Here is a 25,060-nt window from a genome sequence, read left to right as displayed (position 1 = left end):
TTTGCTTTAAATCAAACTTACTTTTTATTTAAATATATTTGTAAAATAAACTTTATATTGATATAAGTATTTTATAATATGTATTAATATGTGATACTCATTGTCATATCTCTTTTGTTCCTTTATTCTACCTTCTTTACCTTCTCTTGGATAAAACATTTTTTGTTTTTTATTCCATTGTTCTCCCATTACCTCCTTTGTTGTATCTTATTTTAGTAGTTATTCTAGATCTTAAAATTGTATCTTTTTTAAAGTCAACCTCAGATAAGTAATTTTATATCTTGAACAAGAGAAAGATCATATTTTGACCCTACTTACATAGTATATGTGGTTATTTATCATTACATATGTTGTAGACCAAACACTATTTTATTTACCTTTTATATCTATATACATATTTTCTCTTTCTGGTGCTTTCTTGTCTTTCCTAAGTTTCCATGCTTTGATTTAGAATTACTTTCCTTCCTTCTAAAGTTCTTCTTTAGACTTCGTATTTGTTAAAGTTATGCTACTGAATTCTTTCAGTTTTTATTTTTGAGGGTATTTTCCTTGGTTATAAAGTTATATAGAATTCTAAGTTGACATTTAAAACAACTGTAGCACTTAAATATGTCATTTTAATTTCCTCTAATGTCCATGGTTTCTGTTGTAAAATCAACTGTAAATCTTTTGCTTTTTTTAAATAATATATCTAATTGCTTTAAAAAATTATCCTTTTCTTTGGTATTGAACAAGTGGACTAAAATGTACCTTGGTGAAATTTTTTTTATCTAACCTACCTTGGTGCTTTTGGATTTTGTGATTTGATGTCATTTATCATTTTTTGGAAATACTGTGGTGTCTACGGCCATACCACCCTGAACGCGCCCGATCTGGTCTGGAAATACTGTGGTTATTTATTTTTTCAGTATTGATTTTCCACTGGTTGAACATCTCTCTCCTTCTGGGATTCCAATTGCAAATATACTTGAACTTCTCATTGTAGCTTGTATTTTTCTTACAGTTTTATTTTTTTTCCCCTCAGAGTTTCATTTAGACCTTTCCAATTGGTTTGTCTTGACTACATTTATAATAGCATCTTCTCCATGCCTCTCCATTTGTTAGATCCAGCCAATGATTTCTTAATATATTACGCTATATATCTCTAAAATGTCAACTTGTTTCATTTTTAGATATTTCAGTTCTCTAATGAAATCTGCCATCTAGTCCCATATTTAGTGTACCTTTTCTTCTGTTCTTTAATATATTAAAAGTAGTTATTTTAAATCTGTATTTACTCAATCTGATATTGAATTATTTGTTGGTCTACTTATTTTTTGTTCTTGTTATGGGTCACAGCTTCCTGCCCATTCACATTTCTATTAAATTTTTATTATATGTGTATATTACACAAAAAGAAAGCATAAAGTCTTTGCTGGTCCTGGTGGTTGTTGCTGTGTGTGTGTTTTGCCCTGGGCAGAGTTCCCCTTTTCTTTTGTAAGGGAGATAGGGTTGGGGGGATGGTTAATCACTTCCACTCAATCATGCACTGAGATGGGTTATGGGCTAGGTTGCTGTTTTAAAATGGTTTATTTCTAATTCTTTTTCTTCAGGCCCAGCCCAGGCTAGAAACAGGTTTCTACAACCTAATCTCTCAATGACTAAGGAAGATTCAGTCAGCCTATGTAGGTTTTGAGTTTGACTGTTTGGCCTTCCACTCCATACTACTTTCAAATTTGGTAAACATCTTAAGAAGACAAAGTATGTTTGAGGCAGACCTATTCTTCAAGTGGGACATTGTTTCCTCAATTTTGTGAAACTATGGGAAAATATCAAACACCCCTATAAAGCTTCCTACCCTTCAACGTGACCCTAAATTCAGTCAATAGTCCATAGGAAAAACAGGTAGAATTTTAGGGTCTTTATAGTTTTTAACATGTTGTTCAAGTTCAACATAGAATTTGCTCATTTGCTCTCTCTGTGTGAGCATAGCCTCATCTTTAACTCATACTGAGAACTGGTAATTACACCCAGGAAGAAAATAACAGGTGCTCAATCTTCCACCTTGAACCACCAGGCTTGTCCATCTCTCTTGGATTTTTTGTTCCTTTAATCCTCTTTCTTTCCACAAATCTCTCTTTTTAGGAACTACTTATTAAACATGGGGGATTTAAGTCTCTATTATTCTCCTCTGTATTTGCAGATACCTTCTGTTTTGAAACTTGGGGATTCCTCAAATCCAGCAACTTCTAATCTATTCCTGAGTTGCTTTATATGCTTGTCCAGGCTATCCTGACTTGGGCAGGAAAAAACCATGGTGAGAAAGAAGTCCCTAAACTCCCTAAAGGGAGTTTCTAAATCCCATATCAAACAAAATAGACCTGTTTTAAATGGATTTACTAATTCAATTTATATCCAATGAGCCATTTAATACAGAATTCTATAGCTTGAAAACCATGCCCAATGACCAAATAAGTGGTTTGCCATGGCTGAAAATCAATACAATTTTTTCTGCTTAAAAAAAAAAAAAATACAGTGCAGCACTTGGGTGGCTTAGTTGGTTGAGTGTCCGACTCTTGATTTCAGCTCAGATCATGATCTCAGGGTTGTGATATCAAGACCTACATAGGGCTCCATGCTCAGCATAAGTCTCCTTGGGATTCTCTTTCCCTCTCTACCAGCCCCTCCTCCCGCCAACCTGCTTTCTCCCTCCCTCTCTCTAAAATAAATAAATCTTTTTTAAAAGTATGGTAGAAGTTAGCAGAGGAGAAAAGTATATATATTTTGCCAAAGCATATTGCAAAAAAGAAAAATGGCACAGACAAAAATTTCAGAATAAATTTCTGTAGGATCACAGACCATCAACTATTAAAAAAAAAAAGGACAAAAAGGGAGAGAAAGTATGTTTAATAATGCTACCTACAAATAATGAGTGAAACAGGATTTTATCTGTTATAATAAATTATTTTCTTGGGAATGAAATAACAGCTATTATACTTTACTAACTCAAGAAGATGATGAATATATAGCACTTGAATTTTCTTTGAGAGATTCTAATAAAAAATGGATATTGTTTGCATAATTCTTGTCATATAATCAACTCTATAATGTGCAAGTTTAAAATATAAATTTATGGGGCACCTGGATGGTTCAGTGGGTTAAAGCCTCTGCCTTTGGCTCAGGTCATGACCTCAGGGTCCTGGGATCAAGCGCCGCATCGGGCTCTCTGCTCAGCAGGGACCCTGCTTCCCCCTCTCTCTCTGCCTGCCTCTCTGCCTACTTGTGATCTCTCTGTCAAATAAATAAATAAACTTTTAAATAAATAAATAAAATATGAATTTATCCTGACTATAAAAATGCTTCCGCAAGTCTGAACTGTGCAAGATAAAAGGGAAGTGTTTTCAGAGGAACAGGGCTTTTGTACCTTCACAGGCTCCTGAGATATGTAAATGGTCTTTAAGCCTTCCTAAAGGAGAAACCTCCACTTTTGCTACCTTTATGTCAAGAGTCCTAAAATACGAGAAGGGAGTTGGGGGAAATTGGAAGGGGAGGTGAATCATGAGAGACTATGGACTCTGAAAAACAATCTGAGGGATTTGAAGTGGCGGGGGGGGAGGTTGGGGTACCAGATGGTGGGTATTATAGAGGGCACGGATTGCATGAAGCACTGGGTGTGGTGAAAAAATAATGAATACTGTTATGCTGAAAATTAAACAAAAACAAACAAACAAACAAAACAGAAGTATAAGAACCCCTAAGTGAACTCTACCCAGGATCTCTGGCCAAGAAAATAACCCATGACTCCAGGCGACTGTGTGGTGTAGGGCTGTCCACCCCTCTATTTCCAAGACTTGCTTAATAATTTACCTTGTCAGAGTTTATACACAATGCTTAAATAAAAACTTCTAAGTTAATTTGCCAGGAAACAAATCCATAGAAAATAGTATGTACTGGAACAAAAGTGGGAAAGTAAGAGTCTGCTTGTCTGTTAATCAGTATTTGTTCTGCTTTTCCTCTGAATTTGTGTATGATCTTTCTTTGACCTCTTTGTGAGGACAGACTGTTGGTCTATGCCATAACTAAAATCTAGTTTTATCTGTATTTACTTCATTACTACATATCTTCTTATATTAATACAAGTAGCAGCTTGCAGTCCTTTCCCAAAGTACAAGAAGTTGCCTTAGCCCATTTGTGTGGGTATGTGGCAGGGGACACACACTTATGAAACCCTGAATTGTAAAGAGCCTCTTCGTGTTTTAAAGGAGAACCCAATAGATTGATGTAAGTCATTATCCCAGTCTACACATACTGTACCTCTGGTAACTATTAATATCACTACCATTTTTTATTACTGTTGGTGATTGGGCTAGTAGTGGCAGCATGTTCTAGAATAGTGACTTTATAGAATCAATTCTCTGTGTTAATCCTTAGACATGCGAGTAGCTTGATCCTAAAATATATGTCCATATTACTAGATCTAGATGATTTTTAAGCTCATCCTTCAGAATGCCTTTGAGGTATTTTAGGTTTTCCGATTTCTAGGCTACAACCAGAGAAGAGCGTTCATTTGGGAGGTAAGAGGCAACTCAATCACATATCCAACCTGCCAGCTTAAAGATAGTTTGGTATTATCCGTCTCAATGCTACTGGTATTCACTTGATAAAGAATATTAACCTCTCTTCACCTTAGCTTGAAGATTTTGTTATCAATAACATTTATTCTTTTATAGCACTGTAAGACATCTCCTACAAACCTCCCATCTTCTTGCTCCATAGAGCAAGGTGGAAATCATGACTGCATGGTGAATCAAAAATTTAATTTTAGATCTGGTATCAAAGTCCTCAAATATTAAACCCATATTTGTGCTTCTAAAGTACTATTTGAGTATTAAAAATTAAATCTATTTAAATTAAATCTATCATTCAATGTTAAACTCTTATGAAAGATAGCTCTATAGGCTTAACATTTTTTTAATTCTCTCTGGTCTTATCATGGATGTGAATTATTATAATTTTAATTTTATCCCCAAGAACTTTTTGAAGGGCTTAAGCTTTTCAAACAACTGATCCAACAGCATTTTTGATATATAGTATTTATAGAAATATTATCATAAAAGCTAAATAGGTGTTATAGGAGATATTATAAAAAGGTATAGACCAAAGTAAGTCAGATCTCAAAACTTAGATGGAGGCAGAAATCCAGAACAGACAATCCAAGTGAAATAGTGTATAGTTTCTTTAATGAAAGGTAATAACTCCAATACCTTCTCTGGAATTGGCTCATATCTTCCAGAAGACACTGTTCCACTGAAAGATTTAGAAATCTACTAAAAAGTGGGGAGCACTTTTTTTTATACATCATTGGAAACACCATCATAAAATTTAAAAGAGGAAAATAATCTACAGCTTTGAAGATTGTGGCTGAAAAAGAATTCTGGCCTGCCTGTCCTTTCAGATTCTCTTCACGATGATCTAGGATTGATTTATGACAGGACTGATCTATGATTCTATGAGGTTGAAATGAAAAAAGATATTATACAAATTTAAGTGCAGATTAGACATCTATGCTGACTGTAGGTTGTTTGGGCAGATGTTTGTCTCAGAGGTGGGGGAAGAGAAACCCTCCACATGACAGACATTGTTTTAGGCACTAAAAGTATGGTCTGTAGTAGTGCTTCTCAAACAAACTACGATTTGTTTTTTGATTTGCTTTAGATTATGAGATTTCAAGATTTCACTTGAAAGAGTTCCTGTCTATGGTCGACCCCTATGTGGTCTTACTTCTCATAACTGGTATGCAGCTCACACCACACGATTCCTACTCCTATTTAATCACATGAGTCCACTGATGATGGATTTGGCTGCTGCAGTTATGTCAAATTACTACAGCATTTTCTAAACCCTTACTCTCAGCCTCCGTACATCTTGTGGAATGGTAAGTGTGCTTGGACCACAACAGGGTTTGCCTATTTTCCTCTGACCTCCTCTCTATTCAATGCTATCCTATTTCCTCACAAGAGCAAGTAATTTTATTCTGATTGGTCAAGTTCCAGATGTCAGGTTGGCACTCTGCATAAGAGCCTAGGATCATTCCATACTCAAATACGGCTTCCATGTAGTGGTCACATACTTAGGCAATGATCTTATTCTCCCTTCCCTTCTCATCCTGCCTCTGGCCCCCCTGCTCTCCCCCAAATTTCTACTTCATGAAAGTTGGTCACTTGGTAAACTCAAGTCCTGCCCAAGTGGTGCTACCCTCCTCTCCTCACTTGAATGCCCAACCTGTCTGCTAAAGACAATAATGGCAGGATTTCAATATTCAAATTCAGACTTTATAAGGAAGATGAAATGCACTTAGGTCTCTGGCCTGAGCTACATGCTCAGTATCAGATTTGCAGGAGAATCCTACATTAAGTTATCAAACACTGATCTAGATACTAAGTACTATTTTGTTTTTACTGGTGACTTGGAATACCACACAAAGAGAAGCTGATGGAGAGATGGGATTTATGAACTTCAACAATTACTGGTCATGGGGTGTCAGGTTGGCTCAGTCAGTTAAGCTTCCAACTCTCGATTTTGGCTCTGATCATAATCTCAGGGTTGTAAGATTGAGCCCCGTGTCAGGCTCCACACTGGGCATGGAGCCTTAGAATTTTCTCTCTCCCTCTCGCTGCCCCCCCAAAAATATTATTGGCCATTATGCCATCAAATGTAATTTTAAAGTAAAATAGTAAAGGAGGAATTTTGGTAGTTCAGTTGATGAACCAGCTTTTGAGAGCAAAGTGTCTCATGGAGACAACCAGGCTCTAAGTTAAGAAACTTAAGACTACAGCTGCTAATAGATGCATAGGACAGATTCACCAGGGGAGAATTCAATCAAAAATGATCTTTAGTTTTGTGTCTTTATGGGTACTAGTAGAGTAAATAAGATGTAGCTATTGATAATAGATTGGCCACTATGGATTCTGTTTCTCTTGTGCTTATTTTGAAACTTTTTTCCTCCTTTAGTCTGATTTCTCATTCAGGGATGATCAATGGCTTGTTTTTCCATGGTAAGTTAGTTTCTCCTGCAAGACAACAAGTTGTGGAAAGGAAGTATTTTGGCCCCATTAAAATAATCCAAGTCAGCCACAGCCTGGGGTGTTGAAGAGGTAAGCAAAGATAAAGGCACAGAGAAGCCTGCTTCTCACTACCCCTAGACTCACAGCTTGGAAAGTACATGTGGAAGCATGTGTGGTCAGAAGGCTTGAGCTTGGCCAAAGTAAAATTTTCAATATTTGGCAAATTTACCTTGATGAGAGATTTCTTCTGAATGCATTTAAACTCAAACTGAAATCAAGACCCCTATCACTATGATGACCTGCTTTATCTATATGTACACTCAAATTGCTTATGCCTAGAAAAAATAGAAGACTATACATTTGGTTAAGCAATGCTGTTAACTTCAGAGAAAATACTGGTTTCTGAATTGTGTGGGCTTGGAGCTGGTGGTATGATTTTCTTACGTGTCCTGTTAACTCATTAGTGCTTTGGACGAGGGGGACTCTGGATGGACTGAGCCATGGATTAACTGAATGCTGGAGATGCTAAAAGAGCTAACTTATTCCCATGAACAAGGTCCTGGGCTATTGTTCCTGATATAAGGATTCAAGATGATACTAAATTCTCTGCAACTGAGCATCAAGTGATAAAAGCAGTGAAAAATATTTTTAAAAAAATCAAAGAATTTTAAATTTTAATAATTTGGAAAATTCAGTTTCTGTGAAGAAAATTAAATAGTTTTGATTTTAATCTGATAGAATGTAATAATACAGTTTTTACTGCTCATACTATTATACTGTTTATACTGTTATACTATTTTTATATTGCTGCAAATTTAGGATCTGGAGTCAGGTTATCATTCAGACTTTATTATGTTATACTCTGGTTAATAACATAGTCAGATAACACAGTTGGGAATTATTAATATGAATGAATTGAAGGTCTATACTACAGAATGGCTATGAAGTTAACTCAGGATAACGAATCACACTGGTTTATTAGGATGTAGCAGAACCAGGATATATTTTGGGGAAATAGCCTTATTAATGTGAGAGCTGGACACCCTAACTATAAATTTAGACTTCATCCCATAGGATTAAGAGAAAAAAAAAGTGGAAGTGTGTAGGGAAAGGAGACTGTTTTCCCCCTTGAGGACATCAGGGTATTTCTTGTTACATACCTCCCTAAGGCCACATCCACCATTTCACTTTGGGAGGAGCTATTACGAATCTCATTAAACTGGTAAAGTTTAAGACATTTATTTGGCCATATATATATACCAGTGGCCATACCTGACATGTACTAAAAGGCTGAGAATCCATATTCTAATAACTTTCCAAGGCTCTGACATGCAACTTGCTGGATTAATTCAGCTATTTCCAGCCTCCTGGAACAAATAGTAGAATTCCTCCTGTTCTTTTCATTGGATTCCTTGAAGTCTGGCTGTAGCCTGAAAATTTCATACTTGGCCTGCAGGAGAAATACAGTATACAGGTTAAGAGACCAGATTCTGGAGTCAGGCTGTCTGGATTCCTATCCCTAACTCTGACCCTACTTAGTAAGTCTGGGCAATTTACTTAACCTTCCTGAGTCTTATTTTATACAGCTACAATATGGGGATACTCATAGTACTTCTCTTGTAAGGTTACTGTGAGGCTAAAAAAAATGATCTCATACATTTCAAGTTTCTAGGACAATCCTCCTACAAATGTTAATCATCATTGTTGTTATATAGTTTCACTTTTGGATCAGGGCCTAAGCAATGTTCCCTAATTGAGCTTTTCACTAAAAGGTCTGCATTGGGGTTTACTGGGTACCCGGCAGTTCTTTCTACACTAACATTTAATTCTTATTTATTGTTTTAATCTTGTAAATAGAGGAGGGGTGGTTGGCAAGGAAGGATTACACCATTCCTTCATCCTCAGAAATCATTAAAATTTCACCTCTACCCCTCACTTCACAGAGATCCTTAATCAGGCTTTAACAAAAGCTAACGAGATCTCAGTGTTGTCCAACAGAAATACAATGTAGCTGTATTAATAAAGTGTATTTTAGTTAACCCAATGTATTTAAAATATTTAACACATAATCAATCTAGAATTAAGATCGTTTATATTTCTATCATACCAATTATTTGAAATTCAATGTGTATTTATGCTTACAGTATATCGCTATCTGGACTAGCAACATTTCATGTGCTTAATACTCATTCATGGCTCGTGACTATTTATTTGACAACAAGATCCAAATCATCCACCTCATTGTACTCATTCCATGTTCCATAATCCATTGATTATAATCTATTTTATAATCTATTGACTCAGTATTCCGTATCCTATGATGTGAGAAAGTAGATGACCTAAGTAGTTTAATTAAAAGTATATACTCCAATTTTCTAGGATAAATCAGTTTCAAATAAATTTATATACCATGGTCCAGTTATCATAGGAACTAAGCTTCCCTGAATAAGCTCATTTTACCTTTACAAACTTACAAAGTGGCAAGAACAATTCTGCACAATTGAAATCCCTCAAAATATTACCAGTATGTGATGTCTTAGCCCGATACAGCCAAACTCCTAAATGAACACTTGTTGGAACTATGTTATTAAAAGTAAATGTAACTTAAACTGTACCCTAAAGTCTAAGGAGATTTATCAATTTTGCTTTCATTCAATAATTTAGTTGTACCACAGGAGTAAGTTGATTAGCTGTAAGGTATATGCTTATGGAATATTATACTAATTCTTAAATTTGGGGAAACAGCCTGACTTCCCTTAAAATTCAGACCACCTCAAGGAAATCTATGTTAAACATCTTACCGCAAGTCACATTATTGAACAATGACGGACAATTGAATTTCTAAGTCTTAGAAATAAATCTTTTAAGATAACTATAAAATAAAGCACCTAAATTGCAAATTCTTCTGAGAGTGAATGGAATATACTATCACTATGTACAAATAATACTAGTTAATAATTTCCCTCATCAGTGTTACATATGGCCTCCTCATAAACCTTCATATGTATCATGCAATGCACAAGTTGTTCCATTTAGAGATAACCTTTAGGAATAAAAGTTTATACTACTGACTTCATAACAAGATTCTAGATCTAATTTGAGGTGACATATTATACTTATGAGAAATATCAGAGGACAGAACCCAAAATCAGATGATCTCAAAGCATCATTTTATCTTGAACATCATAAGCCCAGCACAGTTGTTATTTCCTCCCTGCACTCAATTCTCATATCACTTTTATCTCTTTTTGAATCCTGTGAATTACATGGATTTCAGCAAACTTGGGTTCTCATTTGGGTTCTGCTATCTACTAGCTGAGTGACTTTGGGTAGATAACTAATCTCTTCGAGAAACTCCTTTTAAACTCCTTTTTAGTAATGATACTGGTCTCACAGGACTGATGCGTTAGTGATGTCCTACAGGCACTGTAGCAGGTAGTATGCATGGACTCCTGCCTAGCTCTCTTTTCTGCTATTGTATTGATCTCTATATTTAAATCTTGATTCTGATCCACTGGCCTTGAGTAAGCATGGAGTTCCAGGGTATACGACTTTGACTAGTGGCTGATACCTTCCAAACGTATGGTAATTGTTCTCTTCTATTCTTCATCCACTGCCACACGGAATCTAAACCTAACTTTTTGTCCCTCTCTCAATGCCACGTCCCTCCAACACATCTAGTTCATCACAAGTCTTTTGAATTTTACCACCTAAATAAGTTAGAGAATTTATCCTATTTTTACTGCTATTTCTTTCTTTTCTTTTCTTTTTTTTTTTTAGATCCTCATTTTGGGTTTCCTTTCACCCAGTTTTTTTTTGTTTTTTTTTTTTTTTTTTTTTTTTTAACAATAGTATTCTAACTGGTTTCTCTCTCTTCATGCTTATAAGCTGAGTTCAATATACTGGGTCAGTTCTATTGTTTAAAATCCCACACGAGTTTTTAAAAAGCTTTCTGTATAAAACCCACGCGCCTCAGCATAGCATACCCTTCACGATGGAGACCTCGGCTACACCCTCTCCCTGGCTTTGCGCAGGTACACATTAGCTTTATTATCTCCATGCTGAAATTCCACTAATTTCCATCAGTTTCCCTTTACTATGTCCATGCTGAAATTCCACTAGCTGAAATTCACGGTCTCAGTCTATACCTCATCTCTTAAAAATCCTATGTTCCTGGCATTGAACATTTTCCCTTCTAGTCTGTGTGGAGATCTCTATTCATTTCTCTAGACCTGACTCACAAGAACACATATCTATTACCACTTTCTGAATGGAGCTCTCTCCCCTGCCCCTCTGCTTAGGCGCACTCTTTTATTAAAGCTTTTATTTTCATTAGTTGTTTTTGAGTCCATCTTCCCTAATAGCCTATTAGCTCTTGGAGGCCAAGGTCCAAAAATAATTATGGAATTAATGTGTGCTTTGGGCCTCACTCTGCTTTAAGAATTTGAGACTAAGGTAGAATCATAGTTTATCTAAGAAGCTGGTTTGTTGTAAACGCAAATTGATTTTAATCCTTGTGTTTTAGTTTTATTTCTTGATGTTACATATTAGAGAATACGATTATAGTGCACCTGAACCAAAGCACTTGCTCAATTTTGATAAGAATTAAGATAGCAAGAGTATGATTAAAAATTAAAAACAAGGCATTTCCATGAATTATCTATACAAAATTAATGAGTTGATTATGTAAATAAGCCAGCTCACTAGTAGTAGAAACTCCTATATTCCTGGAGAAGATGGAATTTGTATAAAAGAAAATTCTATTCTGTGCTGCAATCGTCTACTTTCTTATTATTTTTAAGTGTAATAGCCCAAATATCTAAAATAAATTCACAGAAGTAGAAACAGTATTTCCTCACCCTCTATGCAACAGCCATATATGGAAAGGAAGAATAAAAACTATCTATTAAACACCAGGATTGTAAATATAGAAAATGCTAAGCAAGCTGTAGGTAGAAAAACTAGTGATTTTGGCAAGGCTGCAGAATATAAGGTTAATATTTCAGGAATAAATTCCAACTCTAATTCTGAGAAACAACAACCTGGCAAGAAAAATTTTCTAAAGTACAATTTACAACAGCATTCAAAACCATGAAACACTCAGAAATGAATTTAACAAATACTTGCAAAAATAATACATTACAAACTACAAAAAATAAATAAATGCAAGGAGAAATCAAAGAAAACCCAAATGGAGAGATATTTCATGTTCTTTGATGAGAATGCTCATTATTTTTAAGATGACAGCCAACCAGAAATTGATCAAGAGATTTAATGTTTTAACAAGCATAATTACAGCAGACATTTTTTAGCAGAACTTGTAGAAATTTATATGGAAATTCAAAGGACCTAGAATAAAAAAATACTACTCAGCAACAAAAAGAAATGACCACTGATAGAGTCAGCAACATTATGCAGAGCCAAAGAAGTTAGAATCCAAGAGTACTTACTGGATTATTCCATACAAAAAGTCAATAACAGGTGCAATTCATCCATAGTGATTGAAAGTTGTTGATTGACAGCCTAGGGTTAGGGATTGATTGTGAAGGGACAAGTGAGAGTGTTTTGCAATGATGGAAATATTCTACATTTTTATTGAGTTGGTTAAATAAGTGTGTGCCCATTTGACAAAACTCACTGAACTACACACTTAAAATGGGTTCGTCCCACTGTGTATAATGTATAAGCCTATCCTTGCGGTTTTCCTATATCCACACTTTGTTTTTTGTTTTTTTTTTAAAGATTTTATTCATTTATTCGACAGAGAAAGATCATAAGTAGGCAGAGAGGCAGGTCAGGGAGGGAAGCAGGCTCCCTGCTGTGCAGAAAGTCCCTGATGTGGAGTTTGATCCCAGGACCCTTAGATCATGACCTGAGCCAGAGGCAGAGGCTTAACCCACTGAGCCACCCAGGTGCCCCTATATCCACACTTTGTATGCAGTGGATTCTCCTGTTTTGTAATCCTATCTGTTTCCTGCCCGGTCCCTGACTGAAATAGTGGCTTATACCTTTAGCCCAGTTTAGTCACTAGGTATTTGTGAAAGATGGGGGATTCTTGAAGTGTCTTCTTGTGGGGGGAAAAAATAAAGCCTAGGGAAAAGGGCTCACCTGTGGAGTACTGTTTGCAGAGCTCTAACGGAGTACTGAACCTTCCATACATCAACTCTAAAGTCCAAAGAACTTAATGTACTGGATGTATATTACAACACATAAAATTCTATAACTTCTTCAAATGAAATGGCTCCATCTTCCTCAGAAAAATATGACATTGTAAGGAAAAAGGCAATTAAAAAAAAAAAAACTTACCCATGTATTTAATCTTAAATACAGTCTCTCAGTACCATATATGATAATATAATTATTCTGAAATCCCCCAAAGTATATACATCATATTCTCTCATATATTTATGTACTCCCTCTATACCATTTATATATTAGGAGATCTTACCTTTTGCCAGTTATGAACTTGGAATTAACAGTCACCTGTGTGGCTATGAGCTAAAATGATTGTGTTTTTTTCCCCATTTTTCTCCTTTTGGCAGGATGTAGCTTTATGTCTGAGAATTCTATCATTAGAAAAACTCTCCATTAACATGTTGTATACTTCTCAAATACAAATGCTTCTCAAGTGCAAATCTATTAAGTCACTATCAGACACGTGTATTATGTTAGCGACAAGCTCTTCTTTCTTTCTAAACGATAGGTGAGAGCAAGGTCTTATCTAAAAGAAACAGGAACTTATTCTGATAGCATTCAATTTTTAACGGTATTTATAGAGCTCCCATTATCTAACAAGCACTCTTCTAGGCATAGGAGTATACTGACTGGCCAAAAAAAAAAAAAAAAAAAGATACCATCTTTGCTGATATGAAGCTTACAACCTTGTGGGAATGGAGACAGACATCAAACACATCTCATAAAAGAGAGATTCATAAACAGTGAAATGTTCCTTGAAGGAAAAGCAATGCCACTACGAAAGAGAACAGGGTGATCTATATAAACTGTAGGGCAGGGGAATGCTTCTTGGAAGAATGGTTCCCAAAGCAGAGATATAAGGCATGGACAGGAGTTGTGAGGAGAGGTATAGATATGTGCCCGAGAGCACTACAGGTAATGAGAACAGCAAGCTTAAAGCTCCAACGCTGGAAAGTAGAATCATCACACTCAAGGAAACAAAACCAGCCAAAATGATGGGCAGTAGAGTAAAGGGAGAGAAGAGGGGTTAGCCTGGGCTGTCTAGCTCACATTCAGCATTTGAACTTTAAGTGGAATGGAATGCAGTTATTTACAGAGAAGGACCCTGGAAACACCAGTAGTCAGTTGCACCAACTATCAAAATTGATAGGCAAGTTTAGTAAGGTGGCCAGTAATATGTAAAATGCTAAAAAAAAAAAAAATCAAGAGCTTTTCTACACAGAGAAAATTCCATACTTAGGAAGAGGTTGGGTTCTGAAAAGCTGTTCATAATTCCATTAGCATGAATGCAAAATGACTGAGAGAAATTTAAGCTTGTGTCCATGCCGTGTATTTTCACCAAATGGGCTTGTGAATTAGTCCATCAAAGCTGTTTAATGCTAAGTGCAGTAAGTCAATCAGAGAAAGACAAATATCATATGATTTCATGCATATGTGGAATTTAAGGAGAAAACATACGAACAACAACAAAGACCAAAAAAAAAAAAAAAGAAAAGAATCAGCTCTAGAGAACAAGCTGATAGTTGCCAGAAAGGAGGTGGGTGGGGGATGGGTGAAATAGGTGCTGGGGATTAAGAGTACATTTACCACCATGTGCACTGAGCAAAGTACACAACTGCTGAATCACTATTTTGTGCACCTGAAACTAACTAAGAGGACACTGTATGCGAACTAGACTGGAAAATAAATGAAAAATAAATGTGTTTAACCAGACACACGCTTCTAAATATTTTCTCAGGCTTTTTTAAAGGGACAATTTTCATTTACGTCAAAAAGTTTTAAGCAACTGCCCACTCCCTTTGATGGTCTCTGCCAGGTTCAATGGCAAAGTTACCTGCAACACCTTCCTTGTCACCTTTCATTTTGATGTTGTGCCTCTCTGAATGGGCCCTTAGCCTCTCCAACCTGTGGCCAACATTTGCTTCATTAGAAGGACTCCACTATGCTTCACCTTCTGAATTAATACTCAGTTAATGGGTGACCAAATTGATATAAATGTTCTAGCCATGTCTTTAATAATTTTCCATTTCACGAGTCACTTTTATTGATTCTCGATCAATGCTGATTGCATATGGGCACTTGCTGTGTGTTTTAAGATTTATTCACATCCTTTAAATGTTTGGCTTGCCAATTTATTTCATGTGCATGTATAATATTTTAATTTTCTTTTCTTTTTTTTTTTTAAATATTACTTTCATTTTCAATTTAATCCTAGAACTCTACTTTCTGAAGTTCTTCATGTTTTGGTACTCTCATTGCTGTTGAATTTAATAAACATGTTGGGGTTACAGTATTCATAAGCTATCTCAAAAATGACCAAATGCTGAAAGCAAGCCATAGCCTGAGCTGTCTAAGAACAAAAGGACTGTGGGCAAAAATTCCCTCCATCTGATGTTAATATGGGCAGTGATACACTTGTGTTATAGAGGACATGAAAGTTAGAAGTTGAAAACACTTAAATAGGGAAGCATCTGTATTAATAAGATTTTTAACAAGAATGCAATCATGTTTAGTGTAATATTTAAAAATTATCTGCACTTAAATGTGTAGCAATAATTCTTTGCATATATTTAGAATATTTCTGGAAGGCTATTAAAAACTAAACTAAAATAAGCACTATGTGCCAGATATTGCTATTTTTTAATCCCACTGTCTCACTTAATTTTCACTGTATCAGGTATTACTACCTTACAGATGAGGAAATGGAGGGGATAGCATTGAGTCCAAGGTCATAGAGTAAGGAAATGACAGACTGAAAAGAACAGTAGGTATTTCAGAAGATGCAAAGTGCTCTGGTGGCAAGGTTTAAAGATGATTTAGACCCATTGAAGTATATATAGAGAGAGGGTGTTCATTTCCTATTGGCTGCTATAACTAAGTACCACAAATTGAGTGGCTTAAAATAACAGTAGTTTATTATCTTACTATTCTGGTAAGAAGTCCTAAAATCAAGGTGTCAGCAGGGCTGTGTTCCTACTGTGGCTTTGGGGGAAAATCCATTTCCTTGCCTTTTCCAGCTTCTAGGAGCTGAAACTGCCCATGTCCCTTGGCTTGTGGCCCTCTTAGCTCCATCACTCAGACCTCTGCCTCCTGTGTCATCACATCTTTCTCTAACCCTTCTGCTTCTCTTATGCGCAGTGGCAGTATCGTAGCCAATGAGGTTTATCCGAGGCGCGATTATTGCTAATTGAAAAACCCTTATAATGACAGAGTTATAGATAACCCAGAATAATGTCCCCATTTCAAGACCCTGAATGTAATCATATTCACAGTATTCCTTCTGCCCAAGTAATATATTCACAGGTTTCAGGAATTAAGATGTGGAGATATTTGCAGGGCTGTCATTATATATAAATTATATTATAACTATATATTATATCTATGATATATATATAACTATAATAATATATTATATATAATATATAGCACATATATAATATATAGCATATGTTATATTATATTATATATAACATTATATATAGTTGTGATATAAATCATATATAATGATATTATGTATGAATACATTATAATGATTACATATATAATGTAGTATCATATATATAAATATATATGCTATAATATTTTCACAGGGAGACAGAGAAAGACAAGATGGCATAATTTTACTTTATCTAGAAGTCTCTTCTGTCACCTGCTTGGGGAACGTAGTGTGGAAAGTTAAAACTAAACTCAGTGATTAGGATTGCTCAACATGTGTTTTTTCCAGATTTCTCCCTCATGCTTTATCTCGTAGGATTTGAAAAGGGATTATTTAGGGGATTATTTTAAACTCAGAATTCTTTTTAAAACACAGCTCTATAGAAGATTAGAGAGCTGATAAATTAAGTGGAAACTAAAAACAAAACAAAACAAAACAAAACCCATGTTAAACAGAATGTAAACTGGTTTGTTTTAAATACAAAGGAAAGGCATGGGGGAAGATCCTTGAGTCCAGAGACCCCAAGAGAAATTTCTCACTAATAGGGAAAGGTGAGTTTTCTGGAACTGGTCTAAAAGGTCGGGGCGGGAGAGGGCATCTGGTGGCTCAGTCAGTTAAATGTCTGCCTTCAGCTCAGGCCATGATCCCAGGGTCCTAGGATTGGGCTCCGCTTATTGGGGAGCCTGCTTCTCCCTTTAGCCTCTCCCTTCTTCCCTTCCCCATCCAGGCTCATTCATACTCTCTCTCTCTCTCTAATAAATAAATACATTCTTTAAGTAAAATTAAAAAAATAATAAAAGGTAGAGAACATAATGAGATAAATTGATTTAAAAGCAGGACTCTGGTTTTAACAAAAAGACCCTTAATCAGATAGCAAAGCTGATCAAATATCAGAATATGATCTAATGGAGCACAACAGTTCAAACAGTTCATGTATCTCTGATCGCAAAGGCGGGCCCAGGTAACGTCTCCAGATGTCTTTTGGGTCTTTCATCTATTATTTCATAATGGCACAAGCCAAAGGAGTTGGTTCCCTGAATTATGTCATTACAGGGGATGACGCCTCTATTGAGCCAAATAGGGAAATGGTTGTGTCTTTACCTTTCTAATGAAATTAATAGGGATTATATTCAAGCCACTTGTCTGGGGTCACCTCAGCCCTTTTGGAGTCATAGGCTGTAATCTGCTATATAGGAGTAAAAAAAACAAAACAACAACAACAAAGAAAAAAACAACAAAGAAAAAATAAAACAACAAAACAACCACCCCTTGAGCAACAGACACTTGTATTTCTCTCTCACGCATACGCTCACACATAGAGATTTACATATAGTAAAATGACTATCATAGGTCATTTCCTAATAACTAGAGGGCAAGGCAGAATGGAAATGGGGATTTCAGATGACCAACATAAAATCTGTGCTTTAGCAAAATCACAAATCCATCTACGGCAGGGACATGGAGCTGCTTAGAAAAAGCAATTTGCTTGCTAATTCACAAAATTCCTGCTCTATCTAATATCAAACAAAACATAAAAATACCGAAACAAAAGAAAACTCTGAACTTAGAAAAATATTGAGAGGTTCAGTCCCATTTTAAGAGAAATTGTGGCACTATTATTAATTCTCCCAGTTCACCAAAATAGTCATAAGTAATTAAATCAGCAAGTTGCAGTTTCCCTAGACAAAACCATTGACCCCAGAAAGCCTTGTATCACTGTCCAACCAGGCACAACGGCCATGTAGCAAATTAAGGCTTTATGAGTGATGCTAGTCGAGACCTCCATCCTGGGCCCAAACTGGCCAGCTTATTTATTCTTGTTTATTATTCGATTTATGGAATGACATGGAGATTAAACATAGACCAAAGAACTATTTATAACAACCCACGGAGTCTGGACCAGCTGAGCCTTTTAATTGTGGGGTTGTCCTGTTACCCCCATTGGCTTTTCCTAGCCCACCTTAGACTCATATATCCTAGTCCAATCTGAATGTGCAGATGTGTGTATTTTTCACATTACAAAGGGTTTTCCCTATGTGACTATTTAAATTCTCATTAAATTACATGCTTGGTATTTAAAATCTAAACTATTAAAAAACTGTCAGATATAGTTCGAGACGCATATTTGAAAACATGGTATTATCAGTGACCAGCTTGTAATGAACATTGTCTATGAGCCATACGTTGTGTGAAATGTCTCCCTATGTTGATTCATTTAATACAACAGAATGAGGTAAAAATTGGGCTTATACTCTGGTACTGGTGAAGAATGGTTTTATAGAAATTGGGTAACTTGCCTGTGGGTATACTGCTGAATAGTTATTTAGCTAGAACTTTAATTCTAGACTGCAGAATCTTATGCCAGATTTAAAGCTCAGGAATTCCATTTCTAAATAAAAAAAAGAGGATGGGTGACTCTAGATCTTTTTAAGTTCGTCTTGGAACACAAGTATATATAAATAAGTTAAGGATATCCTGGAGTGATCAATAGCTTACCATAGTTTTTGAAACACAAACACATGCCATAAGCTTTTGTTCCTTGATAAAAGGAAGAAAGAAGTTGTATGCATTGTTATGAGGGTTTAGCAACATTCTTTCTTCTTGGCATTTAACCCAGGTTTCTACAGTCTCTCTTTCTGTGCCATTTCCACCTAGCTAGCACTCCCATGGAAGACACTATCCAAACTCTATGCCAGTGTGAAACTGTCCCACAGGGTCTAGCCCCTCACTCCTAGTGGGCCACCCAACATTTCTGTTTGACCATCCATTTTATATTTTCTCCAAGTTGAAGATGCTTAAAGCTAAAGACATCAATTATTCTGAAGTAGTCCCTCTGCTCTCTTCTTGTCAATAATACTCCAAAAGTCTTTCAGTGGTCTGGCTTCTGGTATATATTACAAATAACTTTTACCTATATAGGATATATAACTTCATTATGTAAAAAATATATTTATTTTTAATTTCCTATTCAGATGTCTCCCCTGGCTCCTGATTTCCTTAAAACTGGTGTATTACTCAAGAACTCAAAAAAGGTTAAATTACATAAATGATATAATATCCCAAGGAAGAGGAAGATACATATGGCTCTTCTTCATTCACAAGATTCAGATGCTTTCTCCAGTATGCCACTGCCACAATGGTGAGCCAATATATTCTTCAGGCATTTGGAGTTATAAAAGCAGATTAGGAAACAAAACAAAACAAAATCCATACTTCTTAGCCAATATTTAATCCCTTCCCAATATGGCACTAGCCTATCTTCAAAACTTTTTAGATCCCAGCAAAACCCCTTGTGAACCTTGTTCATCTACCATACTAGATCCTAATCCCCATCTCCAAATCATTGTCTGTGCCAGTAGAGCCTTAAGTAATAAGAAATCATTAATATACATTTTGCCTCAAGACCACCTGTTTTTTCTTGTTTCCTATGATCTCTTAATTCACATGCCTGTCTTATCCGCTCAAAGATCTTCTCATCACAATACAACATGCATGAGGAGAGAGATGGCCTCATGCTTCTGCATCCTCCAATTGGAAAGAGTCATGGAATAAACAGTGCCTTTGCATTCGGTGTGCCCTCAGTAAATGTGCTGACCTGATTTTGAAATAATTTTGCAGTTCCGTTCCTTTCGTTTTCCCTCTCTATTCAAGTACATTGACACACACACACATATATATATATATATATATATATATATATATATCTCACACACACATATATATGTATATATGTATGTGTGTGTGTATATATGTATATACATATGTATGTATATATGTATGTATGTATATACATATGTATATGGTGTGTGTATGTGTGTGTGTGTCAGATTTTTACTGTGTTCATTCTACCTGGTCCAGTAGTCTCAATAGAATTGGGATGCTAGAGAAACTTGGCCATTATTATACCTGCAGGTCTATGAAACTGCTATACTGCAGCCTGTTCAACAGTGAACATGAAATGGCTGAAGTAGTAGTAAGACGCATTGTCATTAGGGAGATGATTAATGGTGTGATGCAGGAAATGACAAGCTTCTAAGCAGTGGTAAGATCAGTTTTCAACTTTGACTCCAAGAAGTTGACCTTTCCTGCCAACATAGTGGAATAAACCCTGCTTATGCCCCAGCCTAGATAATAACAAGGAAACCTCTTATCTCAGTTGAGATGAATATCTAGCTAACAAAAGCAGAAAACTGCACTTTGAGACACAGTGAAGTGGAAGAAGTTTGTCAATATCTGTTATGTCTTCACTCAAATGTCAATCTTCTTCTTCTTCTTCTTCTTTTTTTTTTTTTTAAAAGGAGACAGTCTTACTGAGTTTTATTTACTAGGCTTCCTCCAAGAGTCAATAGAATAGATTTCTGCTCAAGTTTCTCCTCACTGTTCAATTCAGAAATGGACTCTTCATTTTATCTCTTAAGGTCTCTCTCTTTTTAAAATTTTATTTATTTATTCGACAGAGAGAGGTCACAAGTAGGCAGAGGCAGGCAGAGAGAGAGGGGGAAGCAGGCTCCCTGCTGAGCGGAGAGCCTGATGGGGGGCTCAATCCCAGGACCCTGGGATCATGACCTGAGCTGAAGGCAGAAGCTTAACCCACTGAACCACCCAGGTGCCCCAAGGCCTCTCTCTTTCACGTTCCTTTGTCTTTCTGGAGATGGGTTCTATCTTTCTTGAGATAGGTTTTCAAGAGGCAAATAATAAAGTCCAACGAAATTTGCCAAGCAGGAAACTGGTATAGATGATTACATTTTCAAGCTTGAATCTATGCATTTTCTCAGGCAGAAGCCCTAAGAAGTAGAGCTTCATAGGCAGATTGCACATTGCCTAATTTAAAATCTCTACAAGAGAATATATGACCTACCTATGTTACAAGTGTGTGAATCATCCCAGAGAAAAACCTTCTCAGTGGTCACCTGGGGCAGCTAGAGTCCCCTAGATTCCCTCAGGTGGCCAGCTAATCCTGGTTTGATCAGGATTTTCCCAGGTTTAGCATGGAAGATCCTGTGTCCGAAAAACTCAATCACAGGAAAGCCTAATGTTGACCACCATGAGCAAAGCTTTTACTTTTTCTATAATGTATCATAAGACTTTTTTTTTATGTGCTAAGTACAAAAGATGAGATGCACTAAATAATCCTGTGAGCTCATTATGATTATAATCCATAGTTCAAATGAGGCATTATGATTCACAGATTAAATGACTTGTCCAACCTCACCCAGCTAATAAATGACGGAATCGACTTAAAACGAGGCCTTCTATTCCAAATTCTGTATATTTGCCATTAAAACATATTGTCTGTCTGTCTTTTCCTCAGAGATGATACAGAACAGTCCCCTCTTTAGGACCCACTGATCGAGTGGAAGAAATAAAGTTATTATCTGCCCTCACTTACTGTTTTATTTGTAATTTGTATCCTTTGAATTGTTTGCACCCCATTGGCAAGAGGGGATTTCAGAACTGTTTTCCAAAGAAACAGCTCAATGTCACATAGCTTTTTGTTTCTCCTTAGAAGTTACTTATACAACACAATATAAATACACACACACACAGACCAGAATTACTCCTTTCCCCTGATGTTCAAAGTCTTACTGACGAATCTGAATTGCCCTATCAGGTTCTTTGTTCCCTTATAAGACAGGAACTCCGCTGTCCTTCCTGAATTCTGTGACCCACCAATTTCCTGACTGCTAACCCCCAGTCTTCCATAAAATAGGTCTTAATCCAAACCTCAAATGTGATATTGTCCAAGCACTCTCTTCAGATTCTGCATACACTGGAAACAAATAAATATACACACTGAGAAAAGTTTTCACAGATCTCATCACATTGGACAAATCTGAGCCTCAGCTCCAACCCAGATAGGGTACTCTGTAGTATGCCAATCCATGGTTTCATTTAATCTAGAGCTTGGGTACTACCCATACTTGATAAAAAAATAAATGTATCTTGTTGTAAAAATTAAGAAATCTTCGAAAACATGACTTTCTGTAGTTGTCACTCTGACTCTGGAATAACTACTTCAAGTATTGTTTCCTGAGCACATCTTTGTATGTAAAGATTATGTGGCAGATGGTGTTCTCTTATGTGAAAAAAATTATATTCAAATTGTTCTTAGCAGTGATGGCTTCCCCCAGTCTCCTGCTTTGGCCTTTCCTACCTGTGACCTTAGAGTCTGAACATCAAGATAATGAGCACAAGATATACTGATGTTTGTCATGGTTGACAGAGTTATCGGAGAAATACTCAGAGCAAAAGCCATGTCTGCTCTGCTTGAATGCACTTGCTTATGGAGACTAATTTCTATCTAAAAATTAAGTTTCTTGTACTTTTGGCAGATGACTCTGCTCTAGTTAATGAAAAGTATACTATCTTTTGAAGAGAAATTCACAGATTCTTTCTTCTCATTGTCATTATTTGGCGCTATTGGCTCAACCACTATGTTCCCAGAACACCTGAATGATTTTCACAAGACACAGGTATTCAAAATTATAGATATAAGATTCAAAAGATTAATATATTTAATATCTTCAGTCAGGAAATCAAAGTTTCAGCTTGTCCAAATATACCTTCCACTGCTCTCCTTAATATACTCTGACATGTTATTCTCGGATATATTTTCTTGCCTGTGAAACTATTCAAGTTTTTATACTGCTTCCTGCTCTGTCTTTTCTTTTCCATATGCAAATATCAAAATTCTTGGGGCGCCTGGGTGGCTCAGTTGGTTAAGCAACTGCCTTCGGCTCGGGTCATGATCCTGAGGTCCTGGGATTTCGTCCTGTATTGGGTTCCCTGCTCTGCTGGGAGCCTGCTTCTCCCTCTCCCTGTCACTCTGTCTACTTGTGTTCTCTATCTCTGTCAAATAAACAAACAATATCTTTAGAAAATCAAAATTCTATCCAAACTTTAAAATTAAATACAATGTCCTCTTCTCCATGAAGTGTGCCTTGGTAACTCCAAATCAGGAATATCTTCCTTAAATTTTCAGAGCTATTACCCATTATCAAGCAAATCTCCCTGAACCATAGCTAATGGGTAAATACCCCAAATGAGATTCTGATGTTTCTATAGCAATTGCTATCTTATTATTCCACTTACAGAAGATGTCATATTATAAGTGGAGGTAAATATATGATAAACTAACATTCTATATTCTTCAACTTATGAGACATAGGTAATTCTGAAGAACATTTAATTGTAGGTATGCATGCTTATAGTTGATCATAAAAATGGCCTTGGATCTTTACTCTTCCCATGAAGTCAGGGTCTATGTCCAGGTCCCTTGAATATGGATTTATGACTTGCTTTGGACCAAAAAAAAAAAAAAAATGTAACTAAAACGATGGTTGTCAGTTCCACTCTTGGATTCAAATGACCTTGCATGCTTCTATTGGTTTCCTTAGAATTCTGTCACTGCCAATACAAACAAACTTGGTCTGACCAGCTAGACAATAAGTACCACATAGTCCAATCCCCTCTGTTGCCCAAACAATAGCCAGATACCCACAGACCATACTGGAGGCACGTTGCATAGATGAGGCTGGTTTCTGAGATGTTTCTATCTGCCCTTCCTCCTGATCACCACACCGTGTAGTCCTCAAACTCCCGAAAACTCGAGTGCGGTGAAGCAGCGACCGAGGGGGAGCTTCCCGTCAGCCGAGGGAGGCTCGTCAGTGCGTACCGGCATCCCGCGTGTGCCTGGGGCAGGCAGAAGGACGTGCACTATTCCACGTTTATGGAGGGACCCCAGGTCTGCGAGGCCTGTGCGATGAGCCTTGAGGAGAGCCTGGGATGGAGGGGACGGTGCAGGGCCCGGCCCGTCTGTGTCGCGGAGAGACGCGCTGCTGCCGGGGCGTCCCTCTGGGATGGGTGGGCAGGGGGCCCCAGTACTGATGAGCGCGTGTGGTGTGCGCCCCCAGGGGGAGGCCCGTCTGGCACGTGTACCTACAGTCTTCGATCGTAGTTTTCTGTTTGTGTGATTTGCTTAGAAAATAATTTGGGATTGTTTCTATTTAATTACAAAAATAAAATGGTTTATTTCCTGCTATGAAAAAAGAAATGTGTAAGGGAATGCAGACAAATCCTTGGAGTCACTATTTTAAACCACTGAGTTCTAGGGTGGTTAATGTGATCATATTAGGATATAATATTAGTATAAGATGTAACAGAATCTTCAGATGGGAAGACGCTTTAAACACTCAAGCATCTGATATTTAAATTTCCCTTTGCAACACTTCTAACACGTCACACATAAGCTATTTAAATACCTCTAGAAATGGGGAACCTAGTTTTCACAAAGACAGCTCTACTTTGGAAATTTCTCCTCATATTGAGCAGAAGTCTGCAGACTATATTTTGCCCTGTGGGAAGCTCGGGACAATTTAACTGCTCT

General features: G+C 36.6%; 1 protein-coding gene and 1 pseudogene across 1 annotated transcript in view; one reads left to right on the top strand and one right to left on the bottom strand.

Moving 5' to 3' along the window:
- Positions 1-25,060, bottom strand: part of UNC13C (unc-13 homolog C) — a 612,072-nt gene that overhangs the window by 423,518 nt on the left and 163,494 nt on the right.
- LOC116592091 lies at positions 16,365-16,480 on the top strand (annotated as a pseudogene).

This window comes from Mustela erminea, chromosome 5 (assembly GCF_009829155.1).
Source record: "Mustela erminea isolate mMusErm1 chromosome 5, mMusErm1.Pri, whole genome shotgun sequence".
Classification (NCBI taxonomy): Eukaryota; Metazoa; Chordata; class Mammalia; order Carnivora; family Mustelidae; genus Mustela; species Mustela erminea.
Note: the sequence above shows the minus strand (reverse complement) of the source record. Positions and strands in the feature narration are given on the sequence as shown.